Source organism: Hermetia illucens, chromosome 2 (assembly GCF_905115235.1).
Source record: "Hermetia illucens chromosome 2, iHerIll2.2.curated.20191125, whole genome shotgun sequence".
In the NCBI taxonomy this organism is placed as follows: domain Eukaryota; kingdom Metazoa; phylum Arthropoda; class Insecta; order Diptera; family Stratiomyidae; genus Hermetia; species Hermetia illucens.
In genome coordinates, this window is record NC_051850.1 from 166,836,611 (window position 1) to 166,853,281 (window position 16,671).

A 16,671-nucleotide genomic window follows, 5' to 3' on the forward strand; every position below is an offset into this window, starting at 1 on the left:
GGAGTCGGAACGACTGGTTTGACGATGAATGTAAGCTAGCAACGGAACGGAAGAAAGCTGTATACCGAGTAATGTTGCATTCTCAAAGAACGCGGGCACGCACAGAGACTTATCACGAACTCCGTCGAGCGGAGAAGCGACTTCACAGATGGAAAAAGGAAGCCTGGGAGAACCAACAAGTCTGTGAACTAGAAAAGTACAGGGAACAACAACACCAGGCGCGCAAGTTTTACCAACAAGTCAGCAGGATGAAGCCTTATACACCTCGATGCTATTCCTGCTGAGACAAAGAGGGAAATCTGATTTCCGACAGAATGGGCATATTGGAGCGATGGGTTGAGTACTTTGATGAGCTACTGAACAACCAGAACATCGGCGAGTTGGAGGTCCCGCCAACTGAAGACGACGGACAAATACTACCACCACCAAAATTAGGAGAAACAGTCCGTGCAATTCATCGGCTAAAAATCATAAGTCGCCAGGAGCCGATGGAATTACAGCCGAATGGGTTAAATATGGAGGCGACCAGTTACACCAAGTGGTTCATCAACTTGTGCTCAAGGTATGGGACAGCGAATCAATGCCTGACGATTGGCAACGAGGCATTATCTGTCTCATACATAAAAAGGGAGATATCACACAGTGCAGCAATTATAGAGGTATCACGTTGCTGAGTACCATCTATAAGATATTCTCCGCTATCTTGCTAGGCCGGATAGCCCCATACACCCAGAACATCATTGGCCCATATCAAAGAGGCTTCACTCCAGGCAAATCAGCAACAGATCAGATTTTCTTTCTGCGGCAAGCGATGGAAAAACTGTTGGAATATGGACAACAGTTGCACCATCAGTTCATCGACTTTAAAGCCGCCTATGATAGCATAGCCAGGGTAAAACTGTACACGGCCATGAGAGAATTCGGTATCGCGACGAAATTAATAAGACTGACTAGGCTGACCCTGACCAATGTGCGAGGCCAGATAAAAGCAGCAGGATCACTCTCAAGACCATTCGACATCAAAAACGGTGTAAGACAAGCGGACGCCCAATCATGTGCCCTCGAGAAAGTGATCCGTGATGCTGAGATAAATGCAAGAGGTACGATCCTCTTTAAGCCCACCCAACTACTGGCCTATGCTGACGATATCGACATTATGAGAAGAACCACCCGAGACGTACAAACTACCTTCATCCAGGTCGAGCAGGCGTTGATTGGCGCGAGATCTTGGGCTGCACATCAATGAAGCAAGACAAAGTATATGGTGGCAATGTCAGCACCAAAAACCAAGCAACCAACAACGTCAAACCGCACTGGTCAAACAGGAAGAATAAAGATAGGAGAGTACAACTTTGAGACCGTTGATAATTTCTCCTATCTAGGGTCGAAAATTACAACCGATAACAGCTACGATGATGAAATCCGCGCACGATTGTTGGCAGCCAACAGAGCCTATTTCAGCTTACAACCGCTCTCTCTCCATAGGCTCAAAGCTCTTACTGTACAAGACAATGATCTTGCCAGTCGTCATGTATTCCTCGGAGAATTGGGTTCTTAGCAAGAATAATTGCGACCTCTTGGCCGCGTTCGAGAGAAGAATCCTCCGAAGAATGTTTGGCCCCCTACATGAGGCTGGATGATTCCGTAGCGTACATAATGAGGAAGTCTCCGAGCGATACCACGACCGTCATGTTGTGGATAAAATCAACAGGTTGCGGTGGGCGGGTCACTTAAACCGTATGGATGAAGACGATCCGACCCGAAAAGTCTATAAGGGCAATATCTATGGTAGAAAAAGAAGACGAGGTAGGCCCTGCCTGAGGTGGAGAGATAGGGTAGGTCAGGACGCCAGACAGCTTTTAGGGATATCGAATTGGTGGACCTCGGCGCAAAACCTGAATGTCTGGAGTTCCTTATTAAGGCAGGCCTAGACCGGATACCGGTTGTTGCGCCGTTGATGATGATGATGATGAGATTAATTAAGTATTACTATGTTTTAAAAATATCTCACGCTCGACGGCGAGCGATTTTGTAGAGGATACTTTCTGTTCATGTTAGTATTAACTAATTGAGCTAAAATTTTGGATATTTACTTATTTAATATAAAGGAACATTCTGACAAATAATTACACAGAAAAACGACTAAATATATTTTTTCTATATACATGAGGACCACCCTACCGCACATACTACGATACATAGTATATACTCGTTAGATTCATTAGTGAATTCCATCAGATACTTTCACTTTCCATAAGTTGTCGTTTAAACTCGCATAAGCTGGCACGCTTGCTTGATCGCAATCATTCGGGGTAAGTAAGTTGCGCTGGAAACTCATGGAGGTTGAACGCTGAAAGCTCATTTAAGCCGATTCATTTAATAGTTGCCATTGGAGCCAGGTAAGTGAGAGAGCAGCCGCCTTGGTGCAATATTTAGATACATCTAAATCTACTGCTTTACACAAAATGTAATCGACTCCTGATTCGGGAGGGAGTGCTCCAAGTGTAATGCTAGCTAATTTTCGGTATGATAATATATCCATGTATCATCGTGCTTGCATTGCTCATTGGTCCTTATAATGTCCACCATAATAGTAAGCGAAAGACGCCCGATTTATCAACAGCAGCTAAGACAAGGAAGCCAGGCTGAGGAGGCAAAGTTAAAATTGTCCGATTTGTACAACGTATGGGGTGCATAGTGCTAACATTGCATATGTGTATTGCATTATATGCACATTGTTTAGTCACTCAGTGTTTTGATAGCACATCAACATTAAGAAAATTCCATTTTATTGAGTCAGGATACATAGTACATACATAAGAAGGAACTTGGAAGCAATTCATGTTTCTTAGAAAGCGAAAAAATTCTACAGAAAGTTATCATGTTGGCTGATCTGCCCGGCAGCACTGTTTGCGTCATTCCAAATATTTGGCACAAATTATTTAACTCTCTTTATATCAAAGATGTTTTTTTGATTTTGTTAATTACATACATAGAAGCTTCTCTAAACTGCCAATATCACAACATAGTACCATGCATGCACTTGCCGCTAAGCACAGCAAACTGCACTTTTATGTGGGCTTTCTATTACACTCTGCGCTCCATTAAGATCTCAATCGTGACTCTCAGTAATCTTCTCGTTAGTTTAGTAAAGCCTTGTTAGCAAAAAGTTGTTTATGGCAAGCAACAGAGCCCGATCAGCTCCATACAAACTACAGACTTTCGCACATATTTAAATTTCCAAGCGTTAATCAGTAGCTCGATGAATGGGTCTAATTCGAGGGGTACAATCTTTATCGGCACCCAGGAAACAATAGTAGTTCTGAAGAAGTATTTCTTTCGCTGTGTTCTTAGTTGCAAAAATTCAGTTTGTGAATAGTGAAGTGTTCAAGTTGGGAATCAACGAAAATGGTTAATAATGGTGAGAGATTCTTTGGTTGCTCTTAATCTAGCAAAAACTATGTACATGGAGTCCAATGCATATTTACTGCACTTTACCTTTGCACTGCGAATATGAGCAATATATGATGAATCACAACATTACCATCTGAACTTTGCCGGTAGATATCATACAGGTAAGAATGAAGTTAGATGGAATATACAATATGTTAGCAAGCTTCGCAGCTGAAGCACATGCAAGTAGATGTGAGGGGGACCAGTTATATGGGGATTCTTTCCAATTGGCTTCAAGATGTTCATTCAATGATAGTGAGCACTAGAAGCTTTTATTTTCATCAATGAGCATTATATATAGTTGGGAAAACATCTAGCCTCTACTGAAAACATCTAGTAATCATCTGAAATGAGTCACTTCACATACGTTCTGGCACATGCGTTTTCGGTTCGGAAGTCTACATGTGCCCACCAATTAATTATCCCGCGCTGGAAACTAGCTTCTACGTACCTACATACATATGTATAGTTTCCCACTACCCTCGACTGACTACAATAGGTGCTGATACTCTCTGAAAAGCATTGCGGAGTGGCTCGTATTATTCGATGAAACGTCACACATTCAATAGTAACTAATTTGCCACTTTACGTATTTATTATGGAATAAATTAGCGAAAATATGACGTTGTTACCTAACATTGTACATAATTCATGGGGGTTGTAGGACTGCGCACACATTTCCTACAAGTTACACTAATTTATTCAATTAACCCTAATTACAAAACTACTCTACAGTAATGTCTATGGTTTGTTCTTGAAGAAGGACCTTCTAAAACCCATGTCAACATTACTTGTCCATTTCCTGACAGTGAAATGCAATATTACCTTCAAAATTTCCAGTCAATGTGTGGGGGGGGGGGTCCCATCTATGCAAAGGAAGGGTGTATATTTTTTTCACCAAATATAGTCATGTGAGGTATCAAATGAAAGGTATTGATTAGCACCTTTCGATACCAGTGTTAGTTTCAACATTTGTTGGAAAGACGGGGAGCTCGGTGGGTCGAAAGTGACCATTTATTTTAGGGGGCCATTCTCAGAAATCGCCCAACCGAAAAATCTGAAAAAATCAAGAGGGAGGCAGTATATGGTGGCTAGGTTCCGAAATATCTTCCATGTCGATATCCCTTCAAATAAAGTTAATAATAGTATATTAATATAGGATTCATTAATTGCTGCAGAACCCCCCTTAAGTTCATCCTAGCACCACGAAATTATGCAGGAGTGTAGGCTATAATATAGAGCTTGATCACTAACAAAGTTATAATAGTTCAAAGTTGTCACTTCTTTGGAAATTTAAGATTTTGGATGTCAATATCACCCGAAAGTGAATATTCTCACATAATCATCATCATCATCAACGGCGCAACAACCGGTATCCGGTCATGGCCTGCCTTAATAAGGAACTCCAGACATCCCGGTTTTGCGTCGAGGTCCACCAATTCGATATCCCTAAAAGCTGTCTGGCGTCCTGGCCTACCCCATCGCTCCACCTCAGACAGGGTCTGCCTCATCTTCTTTTTCTACCATAGATATTGCCCTTATAGATTTTCCGGGCTGGATCATCCTCATCCATACGGATTAAGTGACCCGCCCACCGTAACCTATTGAGCCCGATTTTATCCACAACCTGACGGTCATGGTATCGCTCATAGATTTCTTCGTTATGTAGGCTACGGAATCGTCCATCCTCATGTAGGGGGCCAAAAATTCTTTGGAGGATTCTTCTCTCAAATGCGACCAAGAGTTCGTAATTCTTCTTGCTAACAACTCAAGTCTCCGAGGAATACATGAGGACTGGCACGATCATTGTCTTGTACAGTAAGAGCTTTGACCCTATGGTGAGACGGTCCGAGCGGAACAGTTTTTGTAAACTGAAATAGGCTCTGTTGACTGATAACAACCGTGCGCGGATTTCATCATCGTAGCTGTTATCGGTTGTGATTTTCGACCCTAGATAGGAGAAATTATCAACGATCTCAAAGTTGTATTCTCCTATCTTTATTCTTCCCATTTGACCAGTGCGGTTTGATGTTGTTGGTTGGTTGGTGCTGACGTTACCACCATATACTTTGTCTTGCCTTCATTGATGTGCAGCCCAAAATCTCGCCCCGATTGCAGCCTGCTCGATCTGGATGGAGGCAGTTTCTTCCCATGATGTCGACATCGTCAACATAGGCCAGTAGTTGGGTGAAGTTGAAGTGGATCGCATCCCTCGCATTTACCTCAGAATTCCGGATCACTTTCTCGAGGGCCAGGTTAAAAAGGACGCATGATAGGGCATCCCATTGTCGTAGATCGTTATTGATGTCGAATGGTCTTGAGAGTGATCCTGCTGCTTTTATCTGGCCTCGCACATTGGTCAGGGTCAGCCTAGTCAGTCTTATCAATTTCGTCGGGATACCGAATTCTCTTATGGCCGTGTACAGTTTTACCCTGGCTATGCTATCATAGGCGGCTTTAAAGTCGATGAATAGATGGTGCAACTGGTGTCCATATTCCAACAGTTTTTCCATCGCTTGCCGCACAGAGAAAATCTTATCTGCTGCTGATTTTCCTGGAGTGAAGTCTCTTTAGGGATGGGCCAATGATGTTCTGGACGTATGGGGCTATCCGGCCTGGCAACGTGATACCTCTATAATTGCTCCACTCTGTGATATTTCCCTTTTTATGTATGAGACAAATAATGCCTCTTTACCAATCGTGGGACATGAAAACCCTAGTAGAGCTTTTAACGGGACACTGCTCCTTAAACTACTATATGGAAACGATTGGGTTAGTGGTTTCGGCTATGTGCAGCCAATGTGAGGAGGAGGAGGAGACGGCCCTACATTTTTTATGCAACTGTCCGGCATCCTCAGATCTCAGACGAAGACACCTTGGCAAGGTTTTCTTCAATGAAGGATCTGCACACTCTCTGCCTCTAGAGAATGTTCTCAGATTCGCTAAAGCCTGCGAACACGGTAGGCAATTTGAGCACAAGTTGATGAACCGCTTGGTGTAATTGGTCGTCTCTATATTTAACCAATTCGGCTGTAATTCTATCGATTCCAGCGACTTATGATTTTTAGGCCGATGAATTACACTGACTGTTTCTTCTATACTTGGTGATGACAGTATTGGTCCGTCGTCTTCAGTTGGCGGGACCTCCAACTCGCCGATGTTCTGATTGTTCAGAATACTCAACCCATCGCTCCGATATGCTCATTCTGTCGGAAACCAGATTTCCCTCTCCGTCTCACCCGTATCCTTTGAGAATGCAGAATGTTCTGTTCCGTTGCTAGCTTACATTCATCTTCAAACCAGCCGTTCCGACTCTTTTTGCCCCTGGGGTCAAGTATGTTTGTGGCCGTATTTATGATAACGTTCTTCAGGTGATTGTGAAGATTATTTATTGATGCTTCATCTCTAGGATCTCTGCTGACTGCGGTTATTGCGGCATCCACTTCCCTCTTATAAGTATTGCGGAGGGCTGTGTTGTGGATGGCTTCAGTGTTAAACCTCACCTGATTGTCAGAGGGGATTCTCGGTGGTGTAGTTATTCTAGCTCGGAGCACCATGCCAACGAGATAGTGATCCGAGTCTATATTGACCCCCCTATATGTTCTGACATTCATGAAAACTGAGAGGTGGCGGCGTTCAATTCAATACGTGGTCAATTTGGTTGAAAGTGGTTCCGTCTGGAGAGGCCCACGTGTGTTTGTGGACTAAAAATTTATCTTTCAATATTTTTGAATAATCCTCGTTTGCGGACTGTGGTTAAGTCCGCGCGTTAACATACCGTTTGAATTTTTTTCTTTAAGATCATCACAGTGCCCTCTAGCAGAAAAACACCTTTTTTTAGAGATGGGTGTATAAGTTGCTCTGTATTTCAATAACCAACAATGCTCCCGAGCTATGCATGCTCAAGATATTAAGAAAGATATGATGAAAAATTCGTATTTGTATCTTTATCCAGTTCTTCACAAAAGATTTCTAAACAAAACGAAAAAACGGGCTTCACACGAGATGGTCCTCTTAAGGGGGACCCCGGGGGGATGACCTCTTAAGTTAAATTAAGTTAGCGCGCAGTTTTTTTTAAATAAATACGTTTTTTGGAAAAAATATTGAGATCGATGTAATGAACACACAAAAAGTAAAGTAAATTACAGAGAAGGTCGGGTTGGGCAAAGAAATGTAGTAGCTACCCATTTGAAACAAGGTAATTTTAATATCTAGATGTAAGTCAATATGAGCAAATAAAGATAAAGATCCAGACAGTACTTCCCAGCGACAAAGAAAGAAATGGATAATTTAAACTCAAAGAGAGGATTTTTTGCGGGAGTGTTGGACTCCCGGTTCGGTACGTCGTCCGACTACCAACTAAACTCCTCCTTATCCTCAGAGAGCTAGCCAGGAATCATTTCGCAGATCGCATGCGCTTCACAACTACCGCGCATTTCTTAATAAGCCTTTCTTCCTCAGCTTGCGCCAAAGTAGTCGGCAGCCCTCTCACTCGGCTTATATTCGAAACCATTTGGTTAATTTTGACAGTTTCAACTGTGCCTTTTCCCGCAATTATAGCACTGTGTGGTATGGTCTGGGTTTCTCCGTTGCAGGTGCCGCATCACTTTGCGAGTTCTTCTCTCCGTCTGCGCGTCCCAATGTTTCGTCGGTTATTTCAGCCCTTATTTCGTCCTTCACTGGGTGCTGGGGCGGGCGGCACATTTTTAGGCTGCGTATAAACGCAGCCAGCTCACTCTCCATTTCCATAAACTCCTCGTTTTTTTTTATTCGCCAGTTAAGTTTTTTACCAGCGCATTGTGTGCAAGGGAGCGGGCCGCAATAGTCACGAATGGGTACACCCTCGCGGACAAACCTCTACCCCAGTTTCCTGAGGCCTGACCTACGATTAACTGATCCCGGAACTCATGGACGGATCAGCGCTCGCTCGAGGCAACGCGGTCTACTAATACCGATTGAATGCACACTTCCCGATCAGGGTCCTGAAGGGGTTCTCTCCTGATACACGCCACAACTACCACCTTGGCAGAGCTAGGTTCACATCACCCCATCCATGTCGACACCTCCGGGGATTCCCAGTGTGTCCCGGCATGTATCGATCAATAACAGTTCGTTCTTCACCGAGAAACTTTCTGGAGACTATTACCTAGGACGCAGCTACCAGCTAGGGACTCAGAACTACTTGTTCGGGCACCTCGAGGACGCCACCCCCGTATCATAAGCGATTCGTTAAGGATCGTAGACGACCCCTCCTTCAACGAGTGGCATCACTTTCGTAAGGAAGGGTATTTTCACATTTTGTGACTAGAAGATACCGAGGGGTTTCGAATTTTTCGACTCTACACGCGCAATCCAGGTATTACTTTTTTTGTTTTCATTTTAAATTCGCGTCCACTTCCGGAAATTTTTGTGGATTTCAAATTCTCTTTGGGACGATCCCAACGCACCATGAATCAAGAGCTGAGCTCAAGAGCGTCCAAAACAATTGTCCCACATTCCTGTGTATAGCTGACATAGACAGGAGACTTCAGTGGAATTGTACTTAGGTGTTGCCGGATCTACACAGTCACCACTTCACTTTTCTGTTTTTGGGATAGCTTTGCCCTCAGGATAGAATATAGTCAATACGGATACTCGTTTTGCCTACTCCAAAGATCTATCCATTACATACTCTGGTCCCCAAAATCACACTTTTCCAAAAATTTGCGTACAAAGAAAAGAAATATAAGTATGCCTGCCATTTAAAAATATGGCAATATTCAAAAGCTCTGGTAAGGTTTTCCGGGGGTTCCCCCTGGCTAGGGATTTTCTCTCTACCGATCCGAACTTACTACGTTTTTGGTCAATTTTTAGCAATTACATATGTATGTATATGATTGTAGCGACAGAGTTCACTTCCTTCCTTGCTGCTTGTCATAACAGATAAGTAATAGCATCCAAAATTCGTGCATTTCCTTGTTATGGAAATTACAGAATTCATCGCATTACTCCTCTGTGGATTGAGATATGCATTGGTATATATATTTGAATCAACAGTAGGGGGTGTTTGGGGGGTTTTTGCTTTTGGTGTTCAGTTTCAACTTGTTTATCTTAAGATTACTTTATATTGCTGAAGTCGTCACTTTAAATGATGCTGAATTGTTAAACCAACTTCGTCTAATCGGTTATCTCTCCCGTATGGCATACAATGTTTCTCGATATTATCTTCTTTGCTTCACGTAAAAGATGTGCCATACGAAATATGTCAGTGGTGTTCAGTGCGTTTTCTAGTTCGATTACCTTGTCTGCTGATAGCAGTATTCTTACATTAAAGGTGATAATTTTAAAATATTTCTTGTTTTGTTACGTTCTTCATATTGTTCATAGAATGTTGGAAATGTTTTGTTTTTATTTTCCCTCTGTGACTAGCTATTCTTGAGGATTTTATTTTCACTTAGTTTACGGTGTCTGCATAGATCATTCTGGGCCTAATTCTGTTCGAACATTTATGTACGATTTGTACGTTTTCCAGTTTTTCGCTCAATTAATTTCAAGACTTTATGAAATTTCTATTTTTAGTTGTCTGTGATTTAGATGGTTGTTCCGACTGTTTTGATGCGGATCTATCATTTTTGCGCGCTTTAGCTGATTTGGTTCAAATTTATGGTGATCAGTTTCCGACATGCTGGGATTTGAAATAAATACTTTCTCTTTTTTCTTCAATTATTCCTTGGGCCAATTTCTTTCTGAATGCCGCAGAGTCGTTGATACTTTCTATGTTCGAACAATACTCTAGCCTGAATCATTTTGTGGCACTTCTGATGACCGACTTACGCCAACATTTATGCCTGCAACAGATGATAAAGACCTCAATGGTTTTCTTCCTGAGATTTGGCAGGTCCTGGTTCCACCACGGTTGCTGTATTTTGTCGCGCACGAGACACCAAAGCTCCGATCTTTGACTCCAGTTCTTCAGTCGTGCGGATGTTACATTGTCACTTAGTAGGGTAAAATTGAGGGCTTCCTCACAACCGTTGCAAGTTCCGGAGTTAGGAAAGTGGAAATTTGATGTACTGCCTCTATTACACACTGATAGGTTTGTGATAATAATAAAGCCGAAAAGTGCACTTTTCTGAATGTTGTGATAGACATCAAATGTTGTAATTCGTTCGGTCATGTTATCGGTCCAGAAACGAATATTTGTCCAGCGTGGAAGACTCAATAAAGCGTGGAAACCTGAAACCTTTCTGGTCCCACATTCGCAACTCCCGCTGCCCTGCCCAATTATCCCCTCCGTCCATTAAATTCTCTGGCTTCTCAGCTAACTCCCCCCAGCTATCTTGTGATTTACTCTTCCGCTACTTTTCGTCGGTCTCCGAATCCCTCCCGATAGTGGATGTAGCCTGCCCAGCATTCATACCATTCCCCTTCTTATCCCTATCCTTGTCGAATACCTCATTGGTAAACTTGATGCCAATGTCGGACCTGGCTACGATGGTCTCTTTTTGCTTAAAACTGGTAATGTTTTATGGCGTGCCTCTTACCTTTCCAACCGATCCTGCCGCGTCTCTTTTGACGGCTGTATTTCTCGCTCCTTTTCCCCCTCTTCTGGCGTCCCACAGGGATCTATTCTGGGTCCTTTTTTATTTTTATTTTTTATTAACGACCTTCCTCCCCTTCTTACTTGTCCCTGTTTGCTCTATGCAGACGACCTTATGTTGTTTTACGCTATATCGTCGTCTATGGACTGTGTTTCCTTTCAATCTAACCTGGACACTCAGGTTCGTTGGTGCTCGACTAATGGTTTAGCCCTAAACGTCAGAAAGTGTCACTCTCTGTGCTACTCCCTAAAATCCTCACCCACTTCTTTCTCCTACTCTCTTAACGGACATTCCTTATCCTGCTTAAATTCCACTCAAGACCTCGGAGTCACTTTCGACAATAAGCTCCGCTTTGACACCCATTGCCTCAATGTCATCAATCGAGCAGCAAAATTGTCAGGCTTTATACTTCGCTCCTCCTCTGATTTAGACTCCATCCAACCCTCTTTATCTCTCTTCAATTCCCTCGTGAGGAATACCCTCGAGTATTGCTCCGTGATCTGGTCACCCTCCCGTAACTGTGATTGTCTTGCCCTTGAAAATGTGCCACGTAAATTCACTTGTTCCCTCTTCTTTAAGAAAAGCTTTCCTCGTGTGGATTGCCCCTTCCGCCTCCGCTTTCTGAACCTTCCCTTCCTACAACAGCGTAGATCCTATCTGGATCTATGCATATTCTTTACACTCTCCTCGGGTCTGATGGACTGCTCCGCCGCTGACGAGATCACCTGCCGTCCTGCGTCTTATACCACACGTAGCGCAGATATTTTCAACGTGCCCTTCGCAGAGTTCGAAGTCTACTTTCATTCCCCGATTCCTAGGCTTTGCCGAAATTATAATGCAGAACAGCTTGGTCCTTTTAACTTCCCTACTTTAAGTAGTTTTAAACGTAGGATAAATTTTTTGCTTTCTCCTCCTCCTGAGGACAATAATTAATTGGGATTTACTCTATTTGTTGTCCGTTAAATTAAATATATAAACTTTGAGTACTGCAGATTTATCTGCGCAGCCTTCAGCATGGGATGATTGCGTACGAAATCACCGTTGCCCCTCAGGCCGTCGATCTTTATCTTCTCCAACAGTTCTTTGGCAGTGTCGACCGAATTCAAGCCGTCGTCGAGCTGCGCGGAACGGAATACTTTGACCTTTCCGTCCTTGACTTTGAATCGCACTCTGTAATCCAATTTCAATACCTCCAACAGGTTCTTCCCCCCTTGTCCGCGGGGATCTTCCAGTTTTGAGAGCATCCTTGTTTATGCAAGTCTACAGTAAGAAGCTCGTATAGGATAATGTCGAACTTCACGCTCTCCAAGCAGAAAAAGTCCCTGGAAAACTGCATTTTATTATGCAATACTTATATACCACCAAAGAGGAGTTAAAGCGGGTAATATATCCTCCTGTTCCCTTTATAATTCAGAAAAGGTTCGATGACCAAACAGTGGAACCTCAACGCTTGTCCACACTGCCTCATATGGCAAGATCGGCGAAGGGCTTAGCAGCGCATGCTTCGTTTACCAACCGTTTCCGTTTACCAGCCGTTTCCGTTTTGCTGTCTACCGAAGTTGCTTGGCGTTAGAGTCTCTACAAGCTTTGCTCATTATGCTGTCCCGCTCGACTTCATCATGAAATTGGATGCTTTTGAAGGTGTAAAGTTTTGGCTTCTGCTGGTTTTCCAAGTGTCTACTATTATATTCCTTAACAATCACCTGGTATTTACCGAGGTGCTTTCTGTCCCGCTTGTTAACGGTACCAGCCTCTTTCTTCTTCGCAATCTTGTTCAGAATGTATATGTCCTAATACTGGCTCTTGAAAGAGACTCCAGCGGACTTTCGCTTTTTCTTTAGCTCCCTGCAGGTGGCGTACGTATCGGTTCTCGTTCCATTGCATCCCACGTCGACAGTTTCAAAGCAGATGTACTAAATCCGGTATCCTCTACATCCAGTTGCTCCAACATAGAGGTACTGTGACTGCCACCGTCTGTATTACCTTCGCAGTCATCGTCTCTTAACTAGATGCCAGTAGCTCTTCCTCTGATGATCGTTTATCATCTGTTTTGTTAAATTCGTGCTCATGTCTTGGTCTCCGAGTAATTTGGAAAGAAAGTCCCCCCTGGCAGAACATCAAAGTTAAGGGTTTGATTAAAGCTTTAAGTACCGGAGTCCGCATACCAGGAATCAAGCTCTTCCTTGATCTTTTGCTCGGTCAGACAACCCTTGACGTGTTCTGCTTCATCTTGGGCTTCGGGCGGCCAACGATACCTGCTGTCCCATTCTGCTGTTGATCTCATTTGAAGAATGATGCAATTTCAGACGGAACTGGTATAAATTGTTTACTGAGCTTCTCCATTATTGGTTGATAGCTGACATCTTCAATTTTTGTCGGCGAAATTAGAGATTCCACTAAATAAAAACACTGACTTTCAATGATTATCAGAAATTCAGCTTTCAGCATGTATATAAGTAAGTATATAAGTATAAGCAAGTAAAATTATAAATTCATTTTTTTTTAAACTTCATAAAGTCGATATATTTGGTTCATTTTTTCGAAACACTGAATATCATTTAAAACAAGTCGGGAGCTGGACGCTTCAGGTAAAAAAGGTTTTGTGTATTTCTTATATCAACATATTTGGGTAGATATTTGCCCCATTAGCACTTCGTACGTAATGTAAATGCATATATTATGTCAGAAAGTAAATCAGGTGCCACTGACCAGCCAATGCCAATCTTATAATTTGCACTGAAACGACGACTTTGACCTATTATAACTTTGTTAGTAATAGTGCGATTTCCACCAAACTTGGTGAAATCATGCTTCTTAGTGTAGCCTGTATTATTGCAATGATTTTAGGACCAACTTAAAGGGGTTTTGCAGCCAATTACTAAAAATAATAGTAATATAGGAGATACCGGGGTAAATCGTGACATTTTGACTTTTCGGATTTTTCCTGATTAGTTATAAATAAAAACACAGTTACTATTCCTTTTCAATGGTTCAAACCTCTACACGAAAAATTTTTGCGAGGCTTTTTTATTATGTTTATCCAAGATAGAACATAAAATATCAGACCATGTCTCATGCCACGAATTACCGGGGCAAAACGTGACAGAAGCCGGGACAATTCATGACACTGTATTTAGTTAATTGTTATACCCAATTGTAGTATGTTCCCATGATTTTTGAATTTTATTAGAATTTTACAATGGTAATGTACAGGAAAAACATATTTATTGACCAAATTTTACACAAATCAAAATGCAAAGAATAAAAACTGATTGAGAAGTAGGCACTTCAGTCATCATGAGAACTGTTACAAAGATTTTTTTGTTAACGAGAAATCATAATCAGATATATCGCAAACAACTTTTCTTAGACGTCCACGAAAGGCTCCTTCCTCACATTCTTGGACTTTTTTGCTTCCTCTTCCACTAGTGCATTCATTTCAGTGGAGTCAGTCAGAATTGCAGTATTTAGACTGTGCGTTTTCGACCTTTTTTTGTGACCTTTCTTTCACCCGCTTTTAGAAACGATCGAATGGATTGGAGAACCTGTGGGAGAGGAATGTCATCGTCGATCAGGTTCGACCCTGAGGCACTCGACACATTGCTTTCGGTTGACGCCCTTGACCGTGGTCAGTCTTCTTCACTTCATGCTCTATCAGTGACATGACCGCGCGAGAGATCAATTTCGCGAAAAATATCTGGATGGAGAGGAAAGATTCCTGCTGCTCTAAATCCAGATGTTATGTTTGAATTTGTTGCAGCCAAGGGCAACGCAAAGGTGTAAAGGTGCAACCGAAGTAATTGTTTAGGATCTGCCGGATCCTAAGTCCCCATCCACTTGATGGTGGACCGGACTAAATGAGGAGCAACTTACTCCCTCGTTTTTTAGTCCATGGATCCCTAGTTTCGAGCATAGCAACCCAAGCATTAAAAATCGAAAAAATCAAAAAATTTGACTGACGGTTTCGTCCAGGGCAGAGGCAACTCATCAGACGCTGCCTCACCTCTGCCCTGGGAGCAGCGTGACCGAAAGTGCCAACAGGTGAAAAGACGCTCCCTTTTATCATCGCAAAAACACGACAAGGTTGCGAATTATATTGGACTTAAAACGCCAGTCGTTGTAGTCTAAGCTAGACTAAAGCTAGGTTGTTGTTTAGGATCTGCGGGATCCTAAGTCCCCATCCACTTGATGGTGGACCAGACTAAATGAGGAGCAACTTACTCCCTAAGTCTAAGACTAAGTCCTAGGACTAAAAAACGAGGGAGTAAGTTGCTATACCGAAAGACTTCCATCCCAAGACTGGAGTTTATGCGAACAATGTGACGGTACAGGCAAAACTGATAAAACTGGAGAGCTTCAATAGAGATATGAGATTGATCATTATCATCAACGGCGCATACAACTGGTATCCGGTCTAGGCCTGTCTTAATAAGGAACTCCAGACAGTCTGGTTTTCGATATCCCTAAAAGCTGTCTGGCGTCCTGACCTACGCCATCGCTCCATCTCAGGCAGGGTCTGCTTCGTCTTCCTTTTCTATCATATATATTGCCTTTGTAGACTTTCTAGGCTGAATCATCCTCATCAATACGGATTAGGTGACCCGCCCACCGCAACCTGTTGAGCCGGATTTTATATTTTATTCACAACCAGACGGTCATGGTATCGCTCATAGATTTCTTCGTTGTAGGCTATGGAATCGTCTATCCTCATGTAGGGGCCAAAAATTCTTGGGAGGATTGGCCAAGAGTTCGCAGTTTTTTTTTTTGCTAAGAACCCAAGTCTCCAAGGAATATATAAGGAGTTGCAAGATCATTGTCCTGAACAGTAAGAGGTTGAATGTTTACTCGAGGGAATACGAAAAATGTATGAAAATCGGTTGTACGTTTTTTTATAGATTTTGAAAAAAATCATTAACAATCATTGTTAAAAGCGGAGACTCGGGCAAGACACGTAGCTTGGGTCTTACGTATGGACAAACTTTGGTGTCGTTCCCTTAAAAAAATGGTCACTTTCAACCCCCCCCCACACTCCCCACCTTTCCAACAAATGTCAAATTCAAGACCGGCTTCGAAAAGTAATAATCGAGACCCTCGATTTGATACCCCACATGACTATATTTGATGAAAACAAAATTTACACCCTCCTTTTGCATGTATGGGGACCCCCCCTTAAATTCGACATAAAAGGATGTAACTAACTGTATGCGTGAGCGTTCAGGGTTCCCACCTTTCTACCAAATTTGGTGTCAATCACTATAACCGTTTCCGAGAAAAATGCGTGTGACGGACAGACAGTTTTAATAAGGTTTTGTGTTTCTGCAAATAATAAACTATACGCAGTAGTAGAAAAGGAATGCTTAGGACATGTCGAGAAAAGAACGGGAACGCGGCTTAGAAATGCAAAAAAGAATCACAGAGGCATTGGTGGAAAAGGGGCCGGAAAACTTACTGATAAGGTTATTAACGACCTCACTACATTTTTTGGGCTAGCTATTCCTCGACACGCAAATTCGATAGGTGGAATGAAGCAAGAAATTTGGGCAACTTTCTTCCATAAATGTTCTACAGACAGAAAATCCTCAGCATCAAAATTGTCCAGCAGGCGAGAACAGTTGGTGCAAATGGCGCAAAGCGGAAG

The 16,671-nt window shown here is 42.5% G+C and overlaps 1 protein-coding gene across 2 annotated transcripts in view; it reads left to right on the plus strand.

The window, feature by feature from the left end:
• The first annotated feature begins 2,322 nt into the window (after window positions 1-2,322).
• The window catches only part of LOC119649504 (divergent protein kinase domain 1C), a 30,668-nt gene continuing 16,319 nt past the window's right edge, over window positions 2,323-16,671 (plus strand). The window contains exon 1 of one of the 2 annotated variants that reach the window (XM_038051674.1): window positions 2,323-2,399. The gene's annotated coding sequence lies outside the window, so the exon portion shown is untranslated. Of the gene's footprint in view, window positions 2,400-3,144; window positions 3,422-16,671 lie in introns of those variants that run through there. The other variant, XM_038051672.1, reaches the window with a different exon arrangement.